Below are 15,658 nucleotides of genomic sequence, written 5' to 3'. Positions count from 1 at the left end.
GGTATTCAACAGAATTCTAATAAAACATTAAACAATATATTTTAAAAGACCTGGCCAATCAGCTTGCTTCCCCTCGACACAGTCATAGAAAGAAGCTGCATACCTAGCCATGTCCCATATCCATCACCACTTCTGTCTCCTCATTGTAACCCAGTGGCGCTGGCAGCATTCTGATCATGAACCCAATGGCTGTGTTCTGGATCTAATGCGCTCTGACACTGTTGAAAGGAATTTTGTTTTGGATTTTTAAATGGGAGAAAATTCACAACGTTGAGATGTCACTCCCAAGGTTAGTGAGCCTAGTCAGAAAGAACTCTGAAGCAGGGAAAAATCAATCCTTTCTGGCTTTCATGGATGGAGTAATAGTCCATAGCTGACATTAAGCTAAGAGCCTCCTTACAGTTTAGCAAATTTGCAGAAAAACCAGACCCCTGAATTTCATTATGTGCAACAATGGTATCTTTGTCCAAATCTATTTGTTCATTGTAGCACAATTTATTATATTAAAAGAATATAAGTGATCTAAAAGTATGAGAAGGGAAGCTTGGTTAGTTAAATTATGGTATCTACCTATAAAGAACTGTATATACTTTAAAAATGATTATACATATTGCATATATTAATATAGTTATGTTAATAACAAACTATTAAGTAAAAAGTCAGGTTATAGGCTTTGTATATGGTATATAGCCTCATTATGTTTTTAGCATATGTATTTATGCATGTAATATATATACATGATTTTTTTAAAGTTTTGGAACAATTTCAAATGCACAGAAAAATTACCATTATAATACAAAAACTTCTCTCCTGAGCCATTTGAGAGTAAATTGCTGGTATGAGAGGCCTCGAGTGAACCACTCTGAGAGCTTCTTTCAGTCCCTGGAATTGGAGGAACACAGGGTCTAGTGCTTGACACCTGCCTGGGAGGGGAGGTGGCTAGCGTGTAAATGGCCTGCATTTCCACATTGGAGAGCCCAGGACGTCTGAGATCGCATGGGGCAGAGGTGACCTCTGCAGAAGGAAGCCACACTGGGTCACCTGGAGAGGACCTCCTCCCAGGAGGGTGCCTGGAGAGGCCAGGTGACCACCGGAGAGGGTGGGCCTGCAGAAAGTGGGGACCTAGGGCAGCTCATCAGCTGCCAGCAGAGGAGGCAAAGGTGAGAGGCACCTGGAGATAGAAGAACCTCCAAAAGAACTGCTCAGGCGCCCACAGGAGGGAAATCAGCATTTGAATTCTGAGCCACCCAGGGGCCCAACATTATACTACAACCACACAGGCAAGTATGAGTCCTCCAGCGGCTTCCCTCTTCCTTCCCCAACCTGCAGCCCTGGAGGAGCCAGATGCTGCCTGGTGATGGGGAATGAGGAGGAGGGCTTGGAAATGGAGCCGCTGGCCACGCCCCCCCCGCCCCTGCCACTGCTTTCTAACCCTGAGCAGGTCCTGGATGGGACAGGAGCTTAATTGTATGGGACTTTGCAGGAGCTGGACTTCTCTCCTGAATGTGACCAGTGCATTTTTTATGGTTATGAAAATGACTGGGAAAGTTCTAGGACCCACCCCAGATTGTACACAGGAGCAGGGAGGAGTGAGATGAGGGAACCTGTTGAAAGAGGCAGAGGTGGAAAATAATAAAGCAATTTTCTACTTGTACTCTATTGAGCTTGTTTGATAAACTGGATACTTAAAAGAAAATATTTAGTTTGAGCATGAAACTTATCTCTAAATGTGAGAAAGAATTCTCATTTTAATAAGCTGTTTTTTCCAGCTTTATTGAGATATAATTGACATGTAACATTGTGTAAGTTTAAAGTGTACAGTGTGGTGATTGGATACTCATTACTTTTTTTTTTGGCCTATTGTAATCTATTGATAACTTACTAATTTTCAAAAATTAGCTCGGTAACCCTCTACTACATATCCCATTTAATTACTGTGTTTATGTGTTTTAAGAATCCTGCTCGCAAAATAACATGAATAATACTTCTCTCATAAAATGCCCCAGGAAGGACTTTTTAAGTGTTATCCACATGGTAATTCTCTAACACACTTCCAGAAAGAGTAGATTACACATGAACCCTGACACAACCCGTTATCTCAGGAGACACTGAATTAAGCTTGGAAGAAGAGGATATTACGTTCGGTTTCTGTAGCATTCCATTTTATGCTGGCAAGACACCTATCAACGTTGAACTGGCAACAATAAATTACCTGGGGCAATTTTTTTAATGTGACCTGAATTATTGAGATCTCAAATGCCAAAATATCAATTTTTTAACTTATAATTTTTAAAGTTAATGGTTCTTTCTAGGATTACACAAATCCCATTTTCCCAGCTGCTGGTTTATCATTTTATTTTATCCTTCTGGTTGTCCTAAAACAGTACCGGAATTATTCATTTTCAGAAAACATTTTTATTGCTTGCATGGCAATTTCCTCCCATTATTTTGGAAAATAAATGAATTGAATGTTCTTTGAAAATAAATACTTCGAAGCACATGGGAGAAAATTACAAGAAAATTATGAAACCTAAGTTCAAAAAGAAAACCGGAGGTTTATGAGAATCAGCTAAACTCTATGCTGACATGGGTTTCTGACATTGTCCTCTGTTAGACTGTGTGACTTGGAGAGCTGGTTTGCTTTTTGTAGCCAGTACTTAGCTATGGAGGTCACAGAAGTCCCCCCATTGGCATATGTGTCCATACGTCATACAGGAGGGCGAAGGCATACCTGGAGGGAGGTGGCAGTGGTTGGACAGGCATAGGCGACTGCTGGGATGTGATCCCTCCCCCTGAGGTCTTCAGAAAATGAGAAAGAGACATTCTTAAGTGTAGAGACCAGGAGGAAAGGTTGTTCTGAGCTTCTGCTCTGTTCTACAACTCTCCCTCCCACAAAATACAAGCCAAATCCCCTCTTCATGCCTCCTTTCCAAGGAATAGCAAGGAATGAAATCATCAATTTAATAACAACCTCTTGATGTCTTCAGAACTAAAATGCCTCCCAGATGGGAGCCAATTAGCAGGTCTTAGTTTTATTCAATCTCTTCTTCTTCAGGTTTCAGTGCAATTTCAGGGAATTCCATTAGCTGCAAGGGTAACTTTTGCCTTATCTGAAAACACTCCTTTACTTTAAAAAAAATAATAATTTAGTTATTTATTTTGTTTTATATAGTTCTTACATTTCAGAAGGCCATCATCTGGTCTTCAATATACCCAAACCTATTTTGGCTTAAAAAAATGCAAAAAGCAATGCCAATCTGCCCCTTCAGGAATCATCCAAAAAAAAAAAAAAAAAAATCAAGTCTGCAAGGAAAGACAGTTGGAGGAGAGGTACTTTTAGAACACTTGCAGCCATCAATGTGTCATTGGTAGACTGTGTGATATGGAGAAACAGGAACACATGAGTGATATTCCTGGCTTAGTCGCGATGTGGCTTAACTCTGTGGCCTAAGTTACCAGAAAAACTCCATAGTCCTTTCTGCCCTTAAAAAATGGTGTATGATTCTAGGTAAAGGGACTTTATAATTCAACAAATGCAAGACCATAAAATAACTTTTTAAAGATTCATAGAAGTTAATAATGTACCACCACCATAATTTATCCATGAAAAGAAAACATTTTTGTAATGCCTGAAATGGTAACAGTGCCAGTACTTGTTATTTTCACATGTTGAAAGCAGGTATTCAGTTGTTTTGCTTTTGAATGAGAACACCCTGCCCTCTCCTGAACTCCCACGATTAGGGGCTATGTTCCTTTAAGGCAGAAAGCACTGTTTTACTTGACATGCTCTGTATCGGGGGAAATCCAGTGGCAACATCAGCAAGAGCTCGTGGGGCTCTCTGCAAGAAATGTTCCAAGATTTCAGATTTCTGAGATTGAAGAGTGTGAAATGTATCTTGGAAACAAGGCAATAAATGATGTATTTGGACAGAAATCTCTGGGATAAAAAATAAGAGGAAACTGCTGGCTTGATTTTGCAGTAACATTACCAAGACTGGAGAGCAAGAGGGCATATTTCCCAGAAAATATCATGATTGCCACAAAGTTGACCAAGTTGTGTTGTGGATAATTAGGGACCCCAATGTTCTAAATCATTTAGGCAAAAAAGCCAGCCAGACAGGAGAAGGGAATGAGATTTCTGTTAGGTAAAGAAGGATGGACGGGGCAACTACAATAAACCACCTGCCAGGTGTTCTCACCTAGGGTCCCAGCTGCTGTCCTCTGGACCCACAGAAGAGATCCTCACCATGATGGTTAGTTTTTTTTTGTTTTGTTTTTCTTTATTTTTGGCTGCATTGGGTCTTCATTGCTGCATTCAGGCTTTTCTCTAGTTGTGGTGAGCGGGGGCTGCTCTTCGTTGCGGTGCGCGGGCTTCTCATTGCAGTGGCTTCTCTTGTTGCGGAGCACGGGCTCTAGGTGCACGGGCTTCAGTAGTTGTGGCACGTGGGCTCAGTAGTTGTGGCTCGAGGGCTCTAGAGCGCAGGCTCAGTAGTTGTGGCGCATGGGCTTAGTTGCTCCGCGGCATGTGGGATCTTCCTGGACCAGGGCTTGAACCCATGTCCCCTGCATTGGCAGGCAGATTCTTAACCACTGCGCCACCAGGGAAGTCCCATGATGGTTAGTTTTATGTGTCAACTTGCCTGGGCCATGGGTGCCCAAACATTTGGTCAAACATTATTGAGTGTTTCTGTGAGGATGTTTCTAGATGAGATTAACATTTGAATCGGTAGACGGAGTGAAGTCGATTGCCCCTCTGATGTGGGTGGACCTCATTTAATCAGTTGAAGGCTCAAATACTGTAAAACAAAAAGACTGAGTAAGAGGGAACTCCTCCTGCCTGACTGCCTTGAGCTGGGACATCAGTTTTTTCCTGCCTTCAGATTTGAACTGAGACATTGGCTCTTCCTGGGTCTTGAACCTACCAGCCTTCAGACTGGAACTTCACCATAGTTTCTCCTAGTTCTCAGGCCTTCAGACTTGGACTGGAACTTACACCATCAGCTCTCCTGGGTCTCCCGCTTGCCAACTGAAGATTTTGGGACTTGGCAGCCTCCATAATCACATAAGCCAGTTCCTTATAATAAATGTATGTGTGTGTGTGTGTGTGTGTGAATCCTGTTGGTTCTATTTTCCTGGAGAACCCTAATATACACTCATGTTCAAATATCTTCAAATATAAGAACATCTATCCATTTCTTACGGGGGAAAAAAAATACTTCCTGATACACTGCAGGGAAAGTAACATCTGGTGCGGCCCATGTAGTACAGAAGCACATACTTAATCATCCTGCTCACATTCAGAAGCCTGTCTGGAGACCTAACTAGAAAGGCAGACAGAGGACCCAGAGAGTCCATGAACATTGTCTTCAGTCATGGAAAGCAGGGGGTGCTGTGCTGGGGAGCAGGGCATGCTGCAGGGCAGGGTAGGGAGAGGAACAGTGGGACACAGGGATGCAAACAGTGTGCTCCTCCTCTCGGCCAGGCACGTGCTAGGTGTCCTACGTGCAAAATCCAAACAACAATCTTGGGAGGTTCATGCTTGATTTTTGTTTATTTAACACAATTTAGAAAATCATATAATTCCATTGATTTTAAAGTCGATAAGTCAGGAAAACAAGGCAAAGAGAAATTAACAGTATAGGAGAATTAGATGAATTCAGGGTGAGTTTCATCCAAAAAATGCAAATTACAAAATCTTATGCAAGAGCCAGAAGTAGAGCATAGATTGGTCTAGTAGTGCTCTAGCCCCTCGTGCAAACGGGAGAGCAGGCTCAAGTCTGTGACTCATAGTCTTCAGAGGACAATGGCAAGGGAAACAGAACTCCTCCTGGGGTTGATACAAGAGAAACATTTTCCCCAAGCACCGTTGGAAACAGAGCCCTGTGGGCTGTTGGGAGCAAGAGCCTCCCTATAGAAGTTCTAACGAGCAGCTTCACAAGGCCACTTCTCATCATGTTCTTCCATGAGGGCACGTAGAGTAATGCCATCCAGTAAAAGCAATCGTTCAGGAAGCAAAGCACCAGCCCAGATCCACAGCTCTCCAAAGGTCTCTCTTAATCCCAAAGGTAATTTTTAGAGTAATCTAAAACAAGGTTCTTACTGGGGCATTTTGGAAATTTATGCTGAAGTTTTGGGTTATCACAATGTGAGGCTGGCCCCTGGCAGTCAGCAGGCAGGGCCCTGGACATCCTGCAATGGGTGGGAGACAACAAAAACCTTCCCATATCCCTTGAGGCTTTATAAATATAATACTGGATGGTCATGGAGACGGAAAGCTTGTTATCACATGCTCTCATAAATAGCTGGTGGGAAAGCGAGATGGTGAAACTTCTAGAAGAAGAAGAATTCTTCTAGAAGAATTTGGCAATATCTAAAACTCTAAATATTTGACCCAGCAATTCTACTTCTAGGAATTCACTCTCAAGTTACACCTCCACAAATACAAAACAACATGTGCACAGGTTACTTGTTGCCACATTAGCTGGAATTTTAAAAGACCGGAAACAATACAAATGTCTATAAATGGGGAATTGTATTGTCCCTGGTTGAATCAACTAAGGGACATCTATACAACAGAGTGTGATATAGCCCTTAAAAAAGAATTAGGAAGGTTGACATGGAGTGACTTTAAGATATGTATAATATCTATAGCATATGGTATGCTACCTTTTTATATTAGAAAGAAAAGGAAACCCTAGACTAATAAACCAAAAATGAAAATCATTACTCATGGGAGGTTGAGAGAGGAAAATGAAGTGGAGGGGGTAGGAATGGGGCAAGAATTCTCTTAGAATAACTTTACTCTTTTGATTGAAGTGTAGTTGACTTACAATGCTGTGCCAATCTCTGCTGTACAGCAAAGTGACTCAGGTATACACAGACATACATTTTTTATAGTCTTTTCCATTATAGTTTATCACAGGATATTGAATATAGTTCCCTGTGCTATACATTAGGACCTTGTTGTTTATCCCTTCTAAATGTGATAGTTTGCATCTACCAACCCCAAATTCCCAGTCCATCCCTCTCGCTCCCCCATTCCCCCTTGGCAACCACAAATCTGTTCTCTATGTCTGTGAGTCTGTTTCTGTTTTGTAGATTGGTTCATTTGTGGCATATTTTAGATTCTACATATAAGTGAGATCATATGGTATTTGTCTTTCTCTTTCTGACTTACTTCACTTAGTATGATAATCTCTAGTTGCATCCATGTTGCTGCAAATGGCATTATTTCATTTATTTTTTATGGCTGAGTAGTATTCCATTGTATATATGTACCACATCTTGTTTATCCATACATCTGTTGATAGACATTTAGATTGTTTCCATGTTTTGTCTATTGTAAATAGTGCTGCTGTGAACACAGGAGTGCATGTATCGGTTTTTTTTAGAATTTTATTATTTTTTTATACAGCAGGTTCTTATTAATCTATTTTATACATATTAGTGTATATACGTCAATCCCAATCTCCCAATTCATCCCACCCCCCACCACCCCACCGCTTTCCTCCCTTGGTGTCCATACATTTGTTCTCTACACCTGTGTCTCTATTTCTGCCTTATAAAACAGTTCATCTGTACCATTTTTCTAGATTCCACATACATGCATTAATACACGATATTTGTTTTTCTCCTTCTGACTTACTTCACTCTGTATGAAAGTCTCTAGGTCCATCCACGTCTCTACAAATGACCCAGTTTCATTCCTTTGTATGGCAGAGTAGTATTCCATTGTATATATGTAGCACATCTTCTCTATCCATTCATCTGTCAATGGGCATTTACATTGATTCCATGACCTGGCCATTGTAAATAGTGCTGCAATGAACATTGGGTGCATGTGTCTTTTTGAATTATGGTTTTCTCTGGGTATATGCCCAGTAATGGGATTGCTGGGTCATACGGTAATTCTCTTTTTAGTTTTTAAAGGAACCTCCATACTGTTCTCCATAGTGGCTGTATCAATTTACATTCCCACCAACAGTGCAAGATGGTTCCCTTTGCTCCACACCATCTCCAGCATTTGATGTTTGTAGATTTTCTGATGATGCCCATTCTAACTGGTGTGAGGTGATAACTCATTGCAGTTTTGATTTGCATTTCTCTAATAATTAGTGATGTTGAGCAGCTTTTCATGTGCCTCTTGGTCATCTGTATGTCTTCTTTTGAGAAATGTCTATTTAGGTCTTCTGCCCATTTTTTGATTAGGTTGTCTGTTTTTTTAATATTGAGCTGCATGAATTGTTTATATATTTTGGAGATTAATCCTTTGTCCATTGATTCATTTGCAAATATTTTCTCCCATTCTGAGGGTTGTCTTTTCGTCTTGTTTATAGTTTCCTTTGCTGTGCAATAGCTTTTAAGTTTCATTAGGTCCCATTTGTTTATTTTTGTTTTTATTTCCATTACTCTAGGAGGTGGGTCAAAAAAGATCTTGCTGTGATTCATGCCCAAGGGTGTTCTTCCTGTGTTTTCCTCTAACACTTTTATAGTGTCTGGTCTTACATTTAGGTCTTTAATCCATTTTGGGTTTACTTTTGTGTATGGTGTTAGGGAGTGTTCTAATTTCATTCTTTTACATGTAGCTGTCCAGTTTTCCCAGCACCACTTATTGAAGAGACTGTCTTTTCTCCATTGTATATCCTTGCCTCCTTTGTCATAGATTAGTTGACCATAGGTGCATGAGTTTATCTCTGGGCTTTCTATACTGCTCCATTAATCTATATTTCTGTTTTTGTGCCAGTACCATATTGTCTTGATTACTGTAGCTTTGTAGGATAGTCTGAAGTCAGGGAGTCTGATTCCTCCAGCTCCACTTTTTTCCCTCAAGATTGCTTTGGCTATTTGGGGTCTTTTCTGTCTCCAAACAAATTTTAAGATTTTTTGTTCTAGCTCTGTAAAAATTGCCATTGGTAATTTGATAGGGATTGAATTGAATCTGTAGATTACTTTGGGTAATATAGTCATTTTCACAATATTGATTATTCCATTCCAAGAACATGGTATATCTCTCCATCTGTGTCATCTTTGATTTCTTTCATCAATGTCATAGTTTTCTGAGTACAGGTCTTTTGTCTCCCTAGGTAGGTTTATTCCTAGGTATTTTATTCTTTTTGTTGCAATGGTGAATGGGATTGTTTCCTTAATTTCTCTTTCTGATCTTTCATTGTTAGTGTATAGGAATGCAAGGGATTTCTGTGCATTAATTTTATATCCTGCTACTTTACCAAATTGATTGATTAGCTCTAGTAGTTTTCTGGTGGCATCTTTAGGATTCTCTATGTATAGTATCATGTCATCTGCAGACAGTGACAGTTTTACTTTTTCTTTTCCAAATTGTATTCTTTTTATTTCTTTCTCTTCTCTGATTGCAGTGGCTAGGACTTCCAAAACTATGTTGAATAATAGTGGCTAGAGTGGACATCCTTGTCTTGTTCCTGATCTGAGAGGAAATGCTTGCAGTTTTTCACCATTGAGAGTGATGTTTGCTGTGGGTTTGTCGTATATGGCCTTTATTATGTTGAGGGAGGTTCCCTCTATGCCCACTTTCTGTTGAGTTTTTATCATAAATGGGTGTTGAATTTTGTCAAAAGCTCTTTCTGCATCTACTGAGATGATCATATGGTTTGTTTCCTTCAATTTGTTAATATGGTGTATCACATTGATTGATTTGCATATATTGAAGAATCCTTGCATCCCTGGGATAAATCCCACTTGATCATGGTTTATAATCCTTTTAATGTGTTGTTTGATTCTGTTTGCTAGTATTTTGTTGAGGATTTTTGCATCTATATTCATCAGTGATATTGGTCTGTAATTTTCTTTTTTTGTAGTATCTTTGTGTGGTTTTGGTATCAGAGTGATGGTGGCCTTGTAGAATGCATTTGGGAGTGTTCCTTCCTCTGCAATTTTTTGGAAGAATTTGAGAAGGATAGGTGTTAGCTCTTCTCTAAATGTTTGGTAGAATTCACCTGTGAAGCCATCTGGTCCTAGACTTCTGTTTGTTGGAAGATTTTAAATCAGAGTTTCAATTTCATTACTTGTGATTGCTCTGTTCATATTTTCTATTTCTTCCTCGTTCAGTCGTGGAAGGTTATACCTTTCTAAGAATTTGTCCATTTCTGCCAGGTTGTCCATTTTATTGGCATAGAGTTGCCTGTAGTAGTCTCTTATGATGCTTTGTATTCCTGCGGTGTCTGTTGTAACTTCTCCCTTTTCATTTCTAATTTTGTTGATTTGAGTCCTCTCCCTCTTTTTCTTGAGGAGTCTGGCTAATGGTTTATCAATTTTGTTTATCTTCTCAAAAAACCAGCTTTTAGTTTTATTGATCTTTGCTATTGTTTCCTTTGTTTCTATTTCATTTATTTCTGCTCTGATTTTTATGATTTCTTTCCTTCTACTAACTTTGGGTTTTGTTTGTTCCTCTTTCTCTAGTTCCTTTAGGTGTAAGGTTATATTGTTTATTTGAGATTTTTCTTGTTTCTTGAGGTAGGATTGTATAGCTATAAACTTCCCTCTTAGAACTACTTTTGCTGCATCCCATAGGTTTTTGATCATCGTGTTTTTGTTGTCATTTGTCTCTAGGTATTTTTTGATTTCCTCTCTGATTTCTTCAGTGATCTCTTGGTTATTTAGTAACGTATTGTTTAGCCTCCATGTGTTTGTGTTTTTTACGTTTTTTTGCCTGTAATTGATTTCTAATCTCATAGCGTTGTGGTCAGAAAAGATGCTTGATATGATTTCAATTTTCTTAAATTTACCAAGGCTTGATTTGTGACCCAAGATGTGATCTATCCTGGAGAATGTTCCATGTGCACTTGAGAAGAAAGTGTAATCTGCTGTTTTCAAATGGAATGTCCTATAAATATGAATTAAATCTATCTGGTCTGTTGTGTCATTTAAAGCTTGTGTTTCCTTATTTATTTTCTGTCTGGATGATCTGTCCATTGGTGTAAGTGAGGTGTTGAAGTCCCCTACTATTATTGTGTTACTGTCGATTTCCTCTTCTATAGCTGTTAGCATTTGCCTTATGTATTGAGGTGCTCCTATGTTGGGTGCATATATATTTATAATTGTTATATCTTCTTCTTGGATTGATCCCTTGATCATTATGTAGTGTCCTTCCTTGTCTCTTGTAACATTCTTTATTTTAAACTCTATTTTATGTGATATGGGTATCGCTACTCCAGCTTTCTTTTGATTTCCATTTGCATGGAATATCTTTTTCCGTCCCCTCACTTTCAGTCTGTATGTGTCCCTAGGTCTGAAGTGGGTCTCTTGTAGACAGCATATATATGGGTCTTGTGTTTGTATCCATTCAGCAAGCCTTTGTCTTTTGGTTGGAGCATTTAATCCATTCACATTTAAGGTAATTATTGATATGTATGTTCCTATGACCATTTTCTTGATTGTTTTGGGTTTGTTTTTGTAGGGCCTTATCTTCCCTTGTGTTTCCCACTTAGAGAAGTGCCTTTAGCATTTGTTGTAGAGCTGGTTTGGTGGTGCAGAATTCTCTTAGCTTTTGCTTGTCTGTAAAGCTTTTGATTTCTCCGTTGAATCTGGATTAGTTGGTTTCTAAATACATCTCCCACTAAAAGAAATTAGAGACCCTTGGATAAATGGATAATTCCAGTACTAAGGAAGGAAAAGCAAAGTTGCTTTCAAAGATGAATGGCAGATATGTCAAGAAGTTACAGGAATCTGAATGTGGTACAAGACAACTGGCCTGGATTCTTCCAAAAAAAAAATTAATGTCATGGGAAAAAAATGGTGGAGGGATTGTTCTGGATTAAAGGAAACTAGTAAAACATAATAAAAACAATAGATGAATGTTGATTGGATCCTGATTTTTAAAAATCACAGTTGTGAAAGTAATGGTTGGGTCAATTGAAGAATTTTGTACATGGACTAGATATTAGATAATATTATGAAATTACTGTTAATTTTTTTGGCATGATAACACTATTGTGAATATGTAAGAAAATATCCTTATTCTTAGAAGCTGCATAATGAAGTAAAGTGTAATATCTACAAACACTTTCAAATGATTCTGAAAAAAAGAAAAATTGAATTTTGCTGAAGGGTATACACCAGTATTCATTTTGCTATTCTTTTCACTCTTGTATGTATTTGAAATTTTTCATAATAAAAACTTGGGGGTCAAAGTTTCTACTTTTTTTTACTGTAGACCCTTACTTTATTTTGTATATAAGCCCAAAATATTTATTGGCACAGTTTTTGATCAGTGAATTTTTCAGGAATGCACCTTCTATATGAATCAAGAGAAGCTCTCAGTTTTGTTTGGAATTTAAACCAAAGTTATTCACCATATACAACACACCTCTACCAACCTGCATGGATAGCTGTCACAGGTAAAGCATCTGACTGCTTCATTTTTCCTTCTGGAGTGGCTGTGCTCAGCATTTAATACTTCATATTGAAATATACCACATTGTATTATAACTTAATCTCCTTTTATGTCTTCTTTATATTCTAGTTAATATAGTATTTTGATTTAAAAAAATTTTTATGTGTAGATAGCTTATTTTCTCAAGAATTTCATTTCAGAATAGTAAAAGGAGTCAATATAAAGCTTTGTTCTAGGAAGGTAGTCTGATAGGGTAGGAAATGAGTTGGCTGCAGGATGGCCATAGTACACATCCTTCAGGGCAAAGCACACAGGCATGATTTTTCTCAACTAACCTTTTGACAGAAATTGAGTGGCAGCCCCATAAAGGGGACAGCCACTGGGGAACTGCCCGACTGTCAGCAAAGAAGCCAGACCCCAACAGTGAGCCTGGCCTCGGCATAAGCTAAAATCTTCACTCCCTTACATTTGTGCTTGAAAATAGAAAAGTTGCAAACAGACAGATACGTAAGACTCCAGAAAGTTTCATTTGAGGGTTTGTTTTTGGTCTTTGTGAGAAGAAATTTCACTGAAGTGTCTATCTTCTTTTTTGTAGCATTTCAAGAAGTGTGTGATAGCTCTGATAGTAAGTACAGGGATTACCTTTTTCTGAACCAGAATTGGGATGTGGCTTGACAAAGAATCGTCTATGACTACAGAAGGTATTATAAAGTTTTACAGTGGTACAAAATGAATCATATCCAGTTAGACAGTTAATGAGTATTCTTTACTGAAAAGAGGAAAATTTCCCTACTAATTGGTCCAGAAAATACACAACATATTCTTACCTTAAAACGCTGAACAAAAGATACAGAAGGAAGCAACATTAATTCATTCATTCAGCTAGCACTTATTAAATGCATTATATGTGTGAGGATAAAAACATTGAGAGGCACTATCCACCATCAAGGAGGTTATAGTTTAATGGGGAAGCAATTAACATTCAGTTAACTGTTAAAATAGTTAACATGTGTGCTGTGTGGTATGCGTGTTAGGGTGGGGGACGGAACAGGTCAGGGGACAGACATACTTGTTAAGACCAAGGTATGGGGGGAGCCATTACAGAAAAAGCTGCTTTTGTGGAGAGACATAAAATCAAAACCCTCTGTGAAGCAAGGGCGTTATATAAGAAGAAGGTGAAAGATATCATCTTACCTGGTAATACAATGCCAGAGCTAGAGAACAGCTCATGAATAGGCAGAAAGAAAGTGCTGCCTAGGTGAATTCTGCTTGAAAGAAGGTATCTAGGGACTTCCCTGGTGGCGCAGTGGTTAAAAATCCGCCTGCCAATGCAGGGGACACAGGTTTGATCCCTGGTCCGGGAAGATCCCACATGCCATGGAGCAACTAAACCCGTGCACCACAACTACTGAGCCTGCACTCTAGAGCCCGTGAGCCACAACTACTAAGCCCACGTGCCACAACTACTGAAGCCTGTGCACCTAGAGCCTGTGCTACACAACAAGAGAAGCCACCGCAATGAGAAGCCCACGCACCGCGATGAAGAGTAGCCCCCGCTCGCCGCAACTAGAGAAAGCCTGCACACAACAACCAAGACCCAACGCAGCCAAAAATAAATAAATAAATAAATTTATAAAAAAATAAAAGTAGTATTAAAAAAAACCAGAAGGTGCCTATACTGTAGAATAACAGTATAGGGGCTTCCTTGGTGGCACAGTGGTTAAGAATCCACCTGCCAATGCAGGGGACACAGGCTCGAGCCCTGGTCCGGGAAGATCCCACATGCCGCAGAGCAACTAAGACCATGCGCCACAACTACTGAGCCTGCGCTCTAGAGCCCGCGAGCCACAACTATTGAAGCCTGCGTGCCTAGAGCCCGTGCTCCGCAACAAGAGAAGCCACCACAATGAGAAGCCCGGGCACCGCAATGAAGAGTAGACCCCGCTTGCCACAACTAGAGAAAAGCCTGCGTGCAGCAATGAAGACCCAACACGGCCCAAAATAAATAAATAGAATAACAGTATAAAGTCAGAGCATAGGTCATATGGACCTTAGGATTCTAAACAGTGCACAGGACACTGGTTCTATTTATTTACTTTCTTCCCAGAATCTGAAACTTCTTCCCATGTGGGGGAACCTCCTTTGTATAGTCTTGGCAGCCACATCTGCCTCCCCACCTATGGCAGTGAGGGTGTGGACAACTGACTAGGGGCAGCTCATCCGATGCTCCAACCCCAGACTCTCATTCTCAGCACATAAAGCACAGGGCAGTGAATGCCATTCCAGTTCTCCAAGGACCTAGTGTGGGGAGAAAAGTGAAGACTCCTCTACTGCTCTCTTCATCCCTGCAGGGAAGGTGAGAATACAGAGCTGCAGAGATGTTAAGAAACCTGTACCAGGTAATTCAGATGGATAACATCTTTGCTGTAGACAAGGAGATTCAGTACCAAGAATGAAATTGCTGGGAGCTCTGTTGCCAGAGTAACCCGGTGTGGGTGTTGGTGTTGGTTCCTTCCTGTCACAACGATACCTGTTTCCATGTGCTGAGATCCTGAGGTGATGCCGTGTGGCTGACAGGGTCTTGGTGCTCTGGTGGGGTGTCAGGCCTAAGCCTCTGAGATGGGAGAGCCGAGTTCAGGACATTGGTCCACCAGAGACCTCCCGGCCCCTTGTAATATCAAACAGCAAAAGCTCTCCCAGAGATCTCCATCTCAATGCTAAGACACAGCTCCACTCAACAACCAGCAAGCTCCAGTGCTGGACACCCTATGCCAAACAACTAGCAAGACAGGAACACAAACGCACCCATTAGCAGAGAGGCTCCCTAAAATCATAATAAGTTCACAGACAGCCCAAAGCACACCACCAGATGCGGTCCTGCCCACCAGAAAGACAAGATCCAGCCTCATCCACCAGAACACAGGCACCAGTCCCCTCCACCAGGAAGCCTACACAAGCCACTGAACCAGCCTTACCCACTGGAGGCAGACACCAAAAACAACAGGAACTACGAAACTGCAGGCTGCGAAATGGAGACCCAAAACACAGTAAGTTAAGCAAAATGAGAAGACAGAGAAATACACAGCAGATGAAGGAGCAAGGTAAAAACTGACCAGACCAAACAAATGAAGAGGAAATAGGCAGTCTACCTGAAAAAGAATTCGGAGTAATAATAGTAAAGATGATGCAAAATCTTGGAAATAGAATGGAGAAAATACAAGAAACGTTTAACGAGGACCTAGAAGAACTAAAGAGCAAACAAACAATGATAAACAACACAATAAATGAAAT

At 40.1% G+C, this 15,658-nt stretch overlaps 1 long non-coding RNA gene across 1 annotated transcript in view; it reads right to left on the bottom strand.

The window, feature by feature from the left end:
- Positions 1-2,756: 2,756 nt before the first annotated feature.
- Positions 2,757-15,658, bottom strand: part of LOC132375410 (uncharacterized) — a 37,005-nt gene continuing 24,103 nt past the window's right edge. Inside the window, exons 2-3 of the long non-coding RNA XR_009506002.1 lie at positions 4,200-4,796; positions 2,757-2,799 (exon numbers count right to left, since the gene is read on the bottom strand). This is a non-coding gene — a long non-coding RNA (uncharacterized LOC132375410). The remainder of the gene's footprint in view (positions 2,800-4,199; positions 4,797-15,658) is intronic.

This window comes from Balaenoptera ricei, chromosome 11 (genome assembly GCF_028023285.1).
Source record: "Balaenoptera ricei isolate mBalRic1 chromosome 11, mBalRic1.hap2, whole genome shotgun sequence".
NCBI lineage: Eukaryota > Metazoa > Chordata > Mammalia > Artiodactyla > Balaenopteridae > Balaenoptera > Balaenoptera ricei.
Note: the sequence above shows the minus strand (reverse complement) of the source record. Positions and strands in the feature narration are given on the sequence as shown.